The sequence below is a fragment of the Balaenoptera ricei genome, chromosome 10 (assembly GCF_028023285.1).
Source record: "Balaenoptera ricei isolate mBalRic1 chromosome 10, mBalRic1.hap2, whole genome shotgun sequence".
In the NCBI taxonomy this organism is placed as follows: Eukaryota; Metazoa; Chordata; class Mammalia; order Artiodactyla; family Balaenopteridae; genus Balaenoptera; species Balaenoptera ricei.
Window position 1 is genome coordinate 39104026 of NC_082648.1, and position 14024 is coordinate 39118049.

At 41.9% G+C, this 14024-nt stretch overlaps 1 protein-coding gene across 1 annotated transcript in view; it reads right to left on the reverse strand.

Annotated features, from left to right (window-relative positions):
- SLC38A1 (solute carrier family 38 member 1) overlaps positions 1-14024 on the reverse strand; it is a 65528-nt gene that overhangs the window by 22217 nt on the left and 29287 nt on the right. The gene's annotated exons all lie outside the window — the stretch shown is intronic.

A 14024-nucleotide genomic window follows, 5' to 3' on the forward strand; every position in this document is an offset into this window, starting at 1 on the left:
CGCTGTCCAGGTGAGACTGCACTGAAGGGAAGCATTTACAGCTGAACCATTACCATTCCTGTGAGTCCCTGACTGGCTCTCAGTGTGAGAGCTGGTCCTGTCTGCTTCCTAAGGGTAGTAGAGCATTACTTACCTCACCAGGATATATATTTTTAAATTATTTTCAACTCCACACCCTTCCCCACACCGCCATGTCTTTCCTTCCAAAAGGGACCAAAGGCTCACCACACTATATAATCCTTCCTCTTCTAAACCTGGTTGAAAGTATAAAAGTTTTTTCTTAAATAATGTCCAGAGATGCTTGTTTTATTTCTTACCAGGTGACTGCATTTCAGGCTGGTGACATCAAGTAACAGTCTAATTATCAACTAATTTTGTACCTCTGAACTACAAATCAACAATACAACTCAGCAAGGAGCAATGGGGTCAACGTCTAAACTGGGAGGGGCTGGGTTTTCCAAATAAATGGTCTTGGTTGACAGGGTGCCGTGAGTGGAGCCAAGAGCAAGGCCTGAGATTGTTTGGGAGACCCTGACACCTGGTTGAGATAGGCTGAAACCCTGTGAATCCCTAGGCCAAGCCCTCCATCCCAAATCCTAAGAGCACAGCTATAATCTTCCTTTTTGTGGTCAGTTCAGCCCAAACAAGGAGCTGAGCTGGGCCTAGCAAAGTGGATCTGGGGCCTACTTTTAGCTGATCTGTCCTCCACCTGCACTCCCAACCTTAGGGCACAGCTCTTTCTGCAGGTTCTTAGGAAAAAGCTAGGCTTCTGGTAATTTCTTGTCTCTTTTTAGTTCTGCTTTGAGAAGAAAATGGAACATCGGTAACCAAGGGTGGGCGCAGGCATCTCAGCAGAGCTCCAGTGGCCCCGGAGCCCACAGCAGGGGTGAGTCAGGTCTACGCTGGTGAGGGGTGCTCCTCTAGGAACACAGGGCCACTGCATCCTCCTGGGAGAAGGTCCAAGGGGAAGAATTCATTCATAACATTCCAAGCTAGTAGGGGCTGTTCATCTGAGAAGGCAGAAACTGGGAGAGGGTCAAGATCAAAGAAGAGGGCTTCCCTGGTGGCGCAGTGGTTAAGAATCCGCCTGCCAATGCAGGGGGCACGGGTTCGAGCCCTGGTCCGGGAAGATCCCACATGCCGCGGAGCAACGAAGCCCGTGCGCCACAACTACTGAGCCTGCGCTCTAGAGCCTGCGAGCCACAACTACTGAGCCCACGTGCCACAACTACTGAAGCCCGCGCGCCTAGAGCCCGTGTTCCGAATCAAGAGAAGCCACCGCAATGAGAAGCCTGCGCACCGCAACGAAGAGTAGCCCCCACTCACCGCAACTAGAGAAAGCCCACAGCAGCAACAAAGACCCAACTCAGCCATAAATAAATAAATTAATTAAAAAAAAAAAAGATTAAAGAAGAAAGAGCTAGAAGGGAGGGATGAGCAACTCTTTCTTATCACATGGGAGGCACTCCATCCAAGTAAGCAATTACTACGTGAATCATTACCGTAGTTCCTCTTCTTTTTCTCACCAGAAAATTACACAAGCTTCCTTTGAGTTCTGGAGATCCCCTGCCCAAGAACCGACTGACAAGCTGGTGTTTTTCTCTGAGACCAAGACAGACCAAGTCATTTAGGAAAGGCTGGTCTCAGCAGCATCTCTACACCGAGGCTTCACGTGGCCACGGCTCCCACCGCGCTCAGCCTGCGCTCACGGGTGTCTCTGAGCCATAGCGCTCTGCAGATGCGTGCTGGCACCTGAGGCAGGGCCAGAGCACCCATGCTCCGCCCCTTAGTGCCCGCAAAATCCTTCTTGAATTGAAAAGCATCCTAACGTTCTAATGCTATTTAATCATGCAAGTACCTTTGTTTCTATATTCTTTGATATCCTCAGTGCCTGGGAGAGTGTCTGGCACATAAAATGTACCAATAAATATTTGATGAATGAATGAATTATTTGATTAAAAAATATAAAACTTTTACCATCCTCATGATTAGAAGAGCCCACATAAAAACTACCTTGCTGGAGGAAAAGTGGTCTTTGTTGATCGTTCTGCTTTTATCTAACGTCATCTCCCACCAAACCACAGCCCCTCACTCCCAAACTCACAGACATAGATGCTGATCATCTGCAAGGAAATGTAAAACCCCAGGACAAGGCAATTGGACAAATGGTAGGAAACATTCTGTTTTCCGGCCAATCATCTTTCTCCAGTCCTTCCCGGGGGTGCTGGTCTCTCCCAAGCTCTCTTCTACCTCCTCCCTTTCTTCCACATTTCCAGGCTGTCTCTGCCCTCCTGCACTTTCCTCCCCACTTTCTCATTCACCTCTTATCTCCACTCACCCTCCTGCTCTTCCACTGCACCCCTATTCTTCCTATGAGAAATATCTCTATGAAGCGAATAAAGATTTAAAAACACTGCTGAAGAGAGTGCCAGCGGGGGATGAAGGAAGGGCTGGAGAGCTCACTGAGGATGAAGTTAAAGTGTCACCCATCTGTATGACGAGAGAGCGTAGATCCAGGGCTTTTCCGGGCTCGTGTGACAGAGCACCAGTAGAGGAAGGGAATTTCAGGTGTGGGGAAGACCTGAAGGGGTTTAAGGGAAGGACCGTGGCATCTAAGCTGGACAGGGGAGGAAGCACAGAGGTCCTCAGTGACATTTAAGGCCAGGCACAGTGGGAGTATCCAAGGGGGAGCCCTTGGAGGGAAGTAGAGGAGACTGCAGTCAGAAGCGGGGTGTTTGGAGGGTACGTGCAGGTAGGTGGTGCAGAATTGTTCCTGGGAGGTGCCAGTGGGAGAGACTTACGTGGAGAGGAAAGCGCACACAGAGGAAGTTCATTTAACAAGAGCTTAGATGGAAGAAGACGCGCCTGAAAATTAGGAGAGGGGGACAAGCTGTTCTGAGACTCTAATTCATGGGGAAATTATAAATATTTTGACAAATTCAAAATTATCTTTTACATACAAATGTACTCCTAGAGCTTTCATTTACTTCAATGAGAATTCAGTATAATTAATAAAACACTTTATTGATCACCACTAATAATAAATTTAAGCGTATTCACTATGTTGGGCCCACACTAAGCACTTTTTACAATATTTTACTTATGAGTAGTACTATTACTACCTACCTTACAGATAAGGAAACTGAAGTTCAGAGAGGTTGAGTATTTTGTCCAAGGTCACAAAGTGGGCATCAGAGCCCTCAAACCCTGGTAGTCTGACTCGAGTCCTTACCCACCATGCTCTATTGTCTGCCAAAGTCAAATGTCCACAGGAGAATGCCAGTGTAAAAAGCAACACCCAAGCAGAAGACAAAAAACTTAGAGTAAAATATATCAAAATGTTAACAGAGCTTGTTTTAACAGTAAGACTTTGGGTGATTTCTTTATACTTTATTTTATGCATTTTCAAAATGGTCTTTAATGATTATCTTTTACAATAACACTATTAAAATGAAAAATAAAGGAACCTTTCAAATGAAAAGTATTATTATTCCAAACCCTTTTTGGGGTGTGTGCATTGGTTTAAGCCCCAAGCTCATCAATATAGTCCTTATTTCATTTAAGGAGCTCAAGAAATGCTTATGGAAAGGAGCAGAAACATCTAATTATTCAGACCCAAAGCGGACTTCTTAGTCACTACACCCTAATTAAATTTCAACATTCTGAGGGTCAGAGAACCAGCACACTAGGATCTAGTAGCATGTGATTATTTGTAATATTTACAAATTGAACTAGAGAATGAAAGGGATGGTTTTTAAAGGCTGGGCAGGGAACAGGTGAGGATCAATTATTTGTATACAATTCCATTTCTTTCCTTGTAGGCAAATCGAACTTCTGTGCTGCAAAGTTTCTCTTGAACTAGCCTCACTATTGATTAGATATTTTGTTTTGTCTGAGGAAAGGAATACACATCGCTGGTGACCAAACCAAATAATATCTAATATAATCCTAAAGAGAAAGAAGTGTTTAAAAGAGATTTGCGGAGAGAAATCGCATTTATCCGTTTCGTTGATGCTTTGAGAAGTTAAGAAAGATAGGAGGAGGGCTGAGTTTAAATGAGGAAGTTGTACCAGCAGGAAAGAAAGCCAGATGCCACCACCACTTCCTGTTTTTGCCTACAGCCCTTGGTAGAAGGCTGTGGGTTTTGTGGGCACTCCATTTATAATTCTAGACATGGCTTCCTTCCTCTTCTTCCATTCTACAAGGATCACTGGTTTCCCTTCTCCTCAAACCTAGATCCTTACCTTTCAAAACGATGCCCCCTTTATCACACTCTAAAGATGTGACTCCTGAGTGACAAGAATTCCATATAACCATTAGGTAAAGGAACATGCTGTACTTGGTGGGCATTTTGGACTTCCATTCCAGTAGGAATGATGGATTACGGGCTCCATTCACACTTTCCAACTCTGTTTCCATGGTAACAATGCACATTTAAGGAGAGATGGGAGAGTTAAGAGGAATGCACCTTTGTTGCCCTCCCTTCCCCCATCCCACCCCCAACTGGTGTCAACCTGGGCAAGTTACTCAGCCTCTGTGAATCATAGCTTCTTTATCTGTAAAATGGGGATGATAAATAGGGTTGTTATAAAGATTCCATGAAACAATGTATACTTTATAACTACCTTCTTTTTTTAACCCTTTAAAAAAGTAAAAGCCATACAAAGAGGCTGCAGGTGGCTTTGGTTTTTGGGCTATAGTCTGCCGACCCTGATACAGATGTAGATCATTAATACCATGTGCCTGATGAAAGGTGAAGAACATAGCAAAACTAACTGGCCGGGCTTCCCTGGTGGCACAGTGGTTGAGAATCTGCCTGCCAATGCAGGGGACACGGGTTCGAGCCCTGGTCTGGGAAGATCCTACATGCCATGGAGCAGCTAAGCACATGCGCCACAACTACTGAGCCTGCGCATCTGGAGCCTGTGCTCCGCAACAAGAGAGGTCGCGACGGTGAGAGGCCCGCGCACCGCGATGAAGAGTGGCCCCCACTCGCCACAACTAGAGAAAGCCCTCGCACAGAAACGAAGACCCAACACAGCCAAAAATAAATAAATAAATAAATAAATAGTTAAAAAAAAACAAAACAACAACAACCAAAAAAAAACTAATTGGCCCACATCAGGGCAGTTTTCTAATCTAGTAAACCAACTACCACTCTATGAGTAAGAAAAGTTCGAGCTACTCTTGAAAATCCAAATTTCTGGACTATTTGGATCTACTGTGCAGATACACATCTGTCCTACTGTAACCCAGAAGAGTAAATGTTAAAGGCATTCTCTACACATCACGGCCGTGAACAGTACTGTTAAAACCTTAGACAGTTTAGTTAAGTTGCCTCTTGCAGACTAAGAAAAACACGGGGCTCCAAAACGGGAGCCAGGCTGCTGTCCTTGGGTAGTACCGGGGCACCCGATGCAACACAGCACAGGCAGGACTGAGTGAGCTCAGTGGACACGCTCTTGCACATGCGTACACACACACACACACACACACCACACTCCTACGTCTCTGGGGCCAAGAGAATCGATTTCTTGGAACCCCCTTATCAGACACATATCAGATGACTCATCAACTAAGCATAACTGCTCAACTTTTAAAAACAGTGGGTGGGACCCATCGCCTACACTTGCCAACTCTGTTTACAAAACAGGCACTCATTTTTTAGCACAACACCCCTTCCCCCTTTCCTATTTGCCCATTTCTGAAAAGTTCTTCATCCAGCGAATTTCAATAGAGTTCAACGGCACTGCCGCTGTCCTTTCTACATGTATTTCTAATGCTGGCAAGCCTGAATGTGCCATTGCTCCCCTTCCAGTATTATTATTCCCAAACAAGAGGCTCTGATGCCAATGATTTTTGCTGCCAGCTGAAGGACAACAATTTTCTCTTCAAAGCATTTCTAAGGAACGGAGACTATAACTCAGAGAATTTTGAAAACAAGTAAGTGACCGACGTAAGACGTAAGACGAGTGCGCCTCTACCCAGGGACCTCCTCGGATCATCAGAAGGGCAGCGTTTCCTATTGACTTCCTCTTCATCGCCCTGTTTTGGTATCACAAAATCCAATTTGGTCTTTCCTTAGGAGGCAAAGAATTGCCTGCTTAGGAGCCCACAGAGAAGACAACTTAACATTTACCAGGAATGACTTGATAGATATCACACAAACCATCTTTGTTACTGCTAAAAGCAAAATTATCACCTTGGTGGGTGTGATTCAAACTTTTGGGAATATATGGAAAGTAACAGAGCAATGACAGTTCAAGAACATGCAGAGTATTTGCAAAGGTACACTGCAATCTCACTCCAATTTGGTAGAATTTGCTGAAAATGATTTAGAAACTCCAGAGAGCTATGCTGAGGCAGTTATCTGAGACTGCAAACCTCTTGAAAGAACAAGAAGCCCATTTTTGTGACACGATAGTAATGATCAAATAACTATAATATCTGAACAGGACTTAGGGCAATGTGTTGATGGCTCTGTTGTTCTAATTCCATATCTGCCTACCCCTTATGCAGGCTGAATTGTAAAACACCGAATTTAAAGAGAGAAGGCACCTGGTAGTCTGATCTTTGTTTATAGAGTCCTCATTTTATAGATTTATCTTTACCGGCATGGCTATTTACTGATTTGTTTGTAAACACTGTGATTATGGACAACACAATGTTGCATCTTTTTGGTGGTAGGATAATGGTAAGTGATAATGGTCCACAAAGGTAAATATTGAGAGAGAGAGAAGAATTCACCTACAATTGGAACAAACAATCCACCACAAAGTGAAGGTAATTGCTGTAAACTGACAATGACAATTACTGTCCTTTTTGCAAACAGCAATTTAGCAACAAACGCCCTTTTAGCAATGCAGTGCTAACCTCGTACAGTATTCCTTAACATTCTCTAACTATTTTGAATTTTCAAATGAAGGAGGCATTCCCAGGAAAGTAACCAATGGGTGGTGAGTCCCTTCCTAAACTTCTATAATTTTCATTACATCTCCAGAGCCTACTTTAAATCTGAGGGTGAACTAAACCTCATAGTTGATGTTTTCCCTCTGATAAGTGTGCAAAATTATGAGAGCCATTGGTTGCCCTAAAGCCTTGTAAGACTATGTAAGACTATGCTAATTTTTACATATTCTTTCATTTCAGGGAAACTTTATTGAGAATCAGCTATAGGCAAGCACTGTTCTAGATCCTGTCGTGGGGAGAGAGACAAGGAAGACATTAATCCTGCCCTTGTAGGGCTCAGTGTTCAACAGGAAACAAAATATATACACCTAAATAATGGAAGTAATACTTGCTATTAGAAAGATAAAGGCTACACCAAAAAGAGAAGGAAGGGAGATCTTTCCTTCCACCTGGGAGGATCAGAGAAACACTTTTGGAGATGGCATCTGACCTGGGTCTTACGGGACCGTCAGGATTCAGAAGCACGGGGACAGCACGGGAGGGGGGTGGCACAAAGGCCGAGGTGACGGGCACGGTGCCGGCGGCCCCTACAGAAGAGAGGGAGGCTGGTGTAGCTGATGCAGAGGCAGTCTGCAGGGAGGTGTGGTGAAAATGCAGTTTGGAGCAGGCGGCACTGTACTGATTGCTCATTCTAGCTCTTGTGGTCTAAATAGCGACGCCGAAAATATTTTTTTCTCAAGTTTTCTGCAGGAAAGAGAAAGAGGAAAAATCTAATCACAGTGGTTTTAAGTTCTCTAAAAAACCGTTTTCTCAACTAGTGTCTTCCCCTAAAGCACATGGTAAAAAGATACTTTAAAGAGTATAAACTTTCTACTCCCACTCCACCCCCAGACCCTGTGTCACCATCCAGGAGTAGCCACTGTCAACAGTTTTCTTGTTTACCCTCCCAGTCTGTGTAATATATGCACATATACGCAATCTACCCCCATCCTCACTTCCACCCAATATTGTTTGTTTTTAATTTTTCAATACCAGTACATATAAGTCTATTTTACTCCTTTAAATAGTAGTCTAATATTCCATTTTATGGAACTACTATGGTTATTTTACCAATTCCCTAATAACGAACTTGGTGTTATTTGACTTTGCTATTTCTTGGTTTTCAATTCTTAATTACAAAAAGTTTAGTTAAAGCCCTGGAAGGAATTAAGTTCAAGGGCAGCGGGAAATCTTAAATAGCACATGAGGCAAAGTCAGGCACAGATATGACAAATATGAAGCAGTTCAAAAAGTTTACTGGTTTTACAATATACTTGAGGCATGTATTGTACTTGCTGCGACCAGGAACTTGACCACCCCTGATACACAATTTCGTACCCTTGGTATTGCTGAACTATTTTCATTACAATAAAGGTGACGGTTCTTGGTGGAACAGTAGTAAAATAGTTCAGGAACACTGACTGATTTTACAAGGTGATTTTAAAGAGCTAAAGGACTAACTTGCAAGTATCCACTGATAAGAATAAAATTTGTCTCAAGAAGTACATTAATAATGTAAGTTTGGCTTCTGAAGGCATCACTAAAAGGCAGTATAGTGTTTTAGATCACTTAGGTTCTAGACTCAAGAAATCCTGGATGGAACATGGAACCCTGGCTCCCCTATTTTCTAAGTTGTTATTAAGCCTCAGTTACTTCATCTGTAAAATGGGGCTAATATTTACTTCATAATGTTGTTGGTGGGGATTAGATGAGATAACATGATACATATATAGTTACCGTTCAATAAATGTTAACTATTATTTGGTAACTACCTAATTAATACTTTAACAAACACTTAGTACATAGTGTTACTATGTACCAGGCACTGCTGGTACTCTCTCCATCTCCGTCTCTCTCTCTCCGTCTCTCTCTCTCACACACACACACACACACACACACACATACACACGCTCACTCATTAGTTTTTTATAGCAGCCCTACAGGGTTGTACTAACTAGTAAATGTCTTCTTGCATGCCACTTTTCAAAGTGTGCTTTTAGATACATTATCTTTTTTATTCTCACAACCACTACCCCAGTGAGAAAGAAAATGGAAAACACCAAAAAAAGGCAGGAATTATAATCAACCAAAATAAAATTTAAACTATTGTTTCATTCAGACTGTAACGTTGTTTCACAATTATCATTTCAAACAGATTGTTTACAAACTCAGTGTTTATGATAAACTATGACATCTCTTTGAGCCCCCAGCAATGTCATGAATTACATTCTCATTTTTCATGGTTTTAAACTTCAAGGTTACATGATTAAAATAATAATAAATAATAATGATACATGCTAAGAAGTTATGGGAAAATATAAAGCATTTGTTACTTTATCAGATTCCATACAGTGTAATAAACCTCTCATTTACCTAGCACAGTGAGGAGATCACATGCCCTTCAGAGATTAATTCTCTATAAAATGTATGCGTTTAATAGAAATCTTTAGAAAATGTAACTTTCCTATTTGGGGAGATGGTAATGTGAAATAACAAACAAAACAAAAGCCATCATTCTTCTGTGCTAATGTTTACTTTTAATTCCTACTTTTGCTATGATGGGGTTATGGGGAATCTGGGAAAAACAGTAGTAATAGGACAGGAGGATGCAGTGGAAAAGAGATTTCTTCAGCACCCTTTGCCTTTCCCTTGGATCCCACTCAGGAAAACTCAATTCAATTGGTGCATTTTACCCTTACCTGTGCCTCAGCACATCCCCAAACTGCTGCCTCAGGGAACAGCCCCATCTTACTTCCAACAGAGAACATATACCTTCAGGACAATTGTACACTGAGATTCACCACTAGCATACTTCCGGTTCCTCAGATGCAATTATAAAATTATCCTCAGGATTTAGGATAACACAAAACCTCACAGCATTCTTATCATAGGGCTGAATTCACTGAATCGAACTGAATCAGATGTGTGTTAGACAGGAATGACAGCCGTTATAGTCAGGTCCAAAAAATGAGCCCCAAACTCATCCAGCAAAAGGAAATCACCCCAGCAAGTTTCCAGATGACTCCAATCAACAGCCCAGCACCCAGCCTCAGTGAGACACAGAGGAGCCTTCCCAGCTGCTTTTCTAAAGAAGCCTGGACAGCCTTGGGTTCTTTCTCTGCGTTGGCCAATATGAGTCTGGAACGGGGCCCTGTACCAGATGAATTCTCTTCATCCTGCCAACTGCTTCTTGGCTTGAGCAGTTGTGGGAGCAGCTGGTTTTATAACACAGAGTGAGTCCTTGTTCTGAGGTAGGAGAGTTCTGCATTCTGTGAAAAACTTGTAAGTTTGGGTCTCTATACAGCTACCTTCATGAGCTTTAACCTGATGGTTTGGTGTGTTGTGCTTGCTATTCATGTGTCTTGCAAAGAACCAAACAACCTATGAGAGTTTTATCCAGAGGAAATCTTCCTGCAACTATAAAAGTCACCTTTATCCAATTCTTTGTCTCAATCAGAAACTGAAGAGTCATGAGATAAGAGATCACTTATCCCTGAACCAGTATAACTAAAAATCAACTAAATTCCAGGAATGGTCGGTTGAATACAAGAATTGACTCCTGTTCCCCTCACCCCAATAATCCAGTAAAGGGATTTCTTAAGGCATAAAACCGCTAGGATAGTAAGAACAGGAGAGAAGAGACAACAGTAACAAAAATTCAGAAGCTGGAAAGTGGACAGAGCTGAATCTTAAATTGGCAGTGGAGAAAGCCAAGACCAATCCAATTTACACCACAGAATTCCCAAAAGGCCCTGGTGGCATTACTGGAAGTAGGGAACAATGGATAGGATGAGCTAAAATAAAGAGGATCTGTTGAACTTCTTTCAAGAAATAGCTAGATTCCCCAGACCAGGCACCTACTCTGTAAAGCAGGGTGACTGCTCCTCTCCCATCGTGGCAAAAGATACATAAATATACAGAAAATATATTCTCTGCAAAGTATAAAATGTAAGTCTCCGAGTGAGGGACTCAGCACAACTTGTGAGGGAGGGGTTCTGTAATGAAAACTAGGATTGGGTGGACACATGCACAGAGATATTCACCCAAGCCCTTTCCCCCAACTTGGTCCCCAGAAAGATGGCAGCAGTGCCCAGACCCTACAGGCAGGTGACTGGAAGATCTTCTCTGGGTGATCTGAACAGCCAAGAAGAAACTGACACGGCTGGTTCCCCAAGGAAAGGGGAAAGGGCTACTGACAGCACCTCTAGTGAAGCTATTTCCAACAAACCCCACTCATGTGTACCAGGCTCCAATTAGCTTTGTTTCAGTCCACACCCTGCAATTCTTGAATACAGCAGACAGAGAAGGACAACCTGACATCTAAGGAAAGATTCTAAAATGAAAGAGTCCAAAACAAACAGAAAAATCAACTTGCATCACAGGGATACAATCAGCAGAACTCAGATTATGGGAAACACTATAGGACAAATGGTCCAGTTTCTTCAACAAATAAATTGCACAGAAAAGAACAGAAGAAAATCGGGGAACCTATAGAGTGAAAGAGACTTAAACCACATAACAACCAATTGTAGTATATGGACCTTATTTGAGTACTGATTTAAACAACCCAATTGCTTTTTAAAAATAAGGTAAGCAGAGCAATTTAAATATTGTTTGGGTATTTGATGATATAAGGAACTGTGGTTAATTTTTTGGGTATGGCATATTATGGTTATGTTTTTACAGTCCTTATCTATTAGAGAAATACACTGAAATATTTATGGATGAAACGATATGATGGCTGGGACATCAAGTTTGTCATCAAGACAAACTGGGTGAGGGGCTGACTAAACAAGCATGGTCATGAGATGAAGGGAATGCAGGGATCTTTTAGACTCTCTACTTGATGTTTGAAATTTTCCATAACAGAGAAAAACCATCATTAGAATCCTCAGAGAAAACAATGAAATTGTAAAACAGAAACAAAGTAATATAAAAAGGGAACATTCAAAGAAAGTTTAAAAGCCCCTGTAAATAAAAAAATAATAAGAGAAATAAAACATTCTGTAAAGAGTTGGAAAAAAATTGATGGCATATTCCAGAGAGTACAGTGAAAAACTTTAGAAACGAAAATAAAGAAAAGAATAAAAAGTTAGAAGGCTAGTCCAGAAGGTCCAAAATCTTGGTAACAGTTCCAGAAAGAGAGAAAAGAGAAAGAGAAGGAAGGAATTCATCAACACAACAATGCAAGAAAATGTCCCAGAACTGAAGACCATGAATTTCTAAAAGAAAAGATGTACCAGCTGCCTGACACAATGGATGAACAAAGACACACAGCAAGACACAGCATTGTGAAACATCGGGAACAAAGAGATTTGGCAAGTGTCCAGAAAAGACAAAATAAAAACAAAAGCCCTGGCTACATATAAAAGATGAGGAATCAGAAGCATTTGGGACTTCACAACAGAAACAACTAGAAAGCAGTGAAGCAATGCCCTCAGAATTCTGAAGGAAAATGATTGCCCACACAGAGTTCTATATCCAGCCAAACTACCAATCAATGGTGAAGGTAAAATAAAAATATTCTCCAGCCATGAAGGCCTCAAAAATTTTATTTCTATTTACCCTTCCTCAACAGCAAAAGCAAGGAAGTAAATCCAGAAAGAGGAAGGAATGAAATACAGGGAACAAGGGATCTAGCAGAGAAGAGAGGTGGAGGGGATTCATAGGATGGTGACAAAGAGAGATTCCAGAATAAAAGTTTACTCTCCTTGCCTCAGTTCCCTTAAACGGGAACTGAGAACTGACAGTAGTACCTGCCTCACAGACTTGTCAGGATTCAGCACAAAACACTCTGAGCAGCTTCTGTCATACAGTGAGAGCCACAAGAGTTGTTCTCGTTACCATCATCAAAGAAATGACTCTTTATCCTATGTTAACATGTAACTACTTGATATATTACAATAACTAAAAAGAAAGAAATCAGTGTAAAACACATGTCCGAACCAAACATATTTCCAGCTTTGGAATGAATGAAAATTGTCACAGAACCATAGGGTTTTGGAGGTTAACAGGGTCCTGAGATTTTTCTAGTGCAATTTCCTTGCTTCAGAGGGTAGGGAATTGAAGCTCAGAGTAGCTAAGTAACTCGCTGGACTATACAACCATTCAGAAGAGGAGTTGAGACCAGCAGTCAGGCGTTCCATATCAATGCACTGAAAATCACAAGGGTAGCTACTCAAACTCCATCTATAGTATCGTCACAGGGTCAGAATTTCACACATACAAAAAATTATCACCACAGAAATATTTTATCCAGCTCCTGTCATTTTACCCTAAAACCTGCCACTTGGCTCATGATATACGTAAATAGAAAGTCCACCTAGAAAGATCCAGCCGGGGCAATTAAGCAAGGAGGCTACAGTTGGGTTTACTGGTTAGGTTGACAAGGGGAAGGTAATGTATTAGATTCACTGTCCTGCACAGAGTTGTTTTGATTCTAGGAAGGCTACCTCTAGTGGGTTGACACACAAAAGTATGAATATTAATCCCTAGTGCTGTGGACCAATATGGTGCAGCCTGGTTGGGCATTTCTGATGCCTGAGTAGTGGAATGGGTAGCAATGCACTTCTATCACAGTCTTCTAAGTCTTTCTAAAGGAATAAACACAATTTGCAGGATTAGTAGACATTCTGGTCACTGCTTCCAAGGAAATGATGTATCTGGCAATGAGGACTACTGGGCAAGCCCAATGAAGAGTGTGAGTGTCGTCAGGGGTGAAAAGGCAAGATCCCAGGAGAAGAGAATTTCCTCCTAGTCTCATCAGGCAAAGCACCACTGATACTCCTTTGAGGTCTGAGAGAGAAATCAGGCTGGGTGGGAATTTTCCTGGTATAAATTGTATGATCTGTCTTCATCTCATTCCAACTGAAATGAAGCCCTCTGTACATTTGCAGAAAGTCTCATTCAACAGTTTGAGATGAACTTATTTCAAAAGAAAATTGCCCATTTTCTTTTCACTGCATCTCAGGGGGAAAGTACAGAATAATTTCTCATCTTTAAAACACTGAAAACTTCTATGCTTCTTGAATATTTCTTACAAACAAATCTGCAGTTACCTTTGGATATAGTACGTG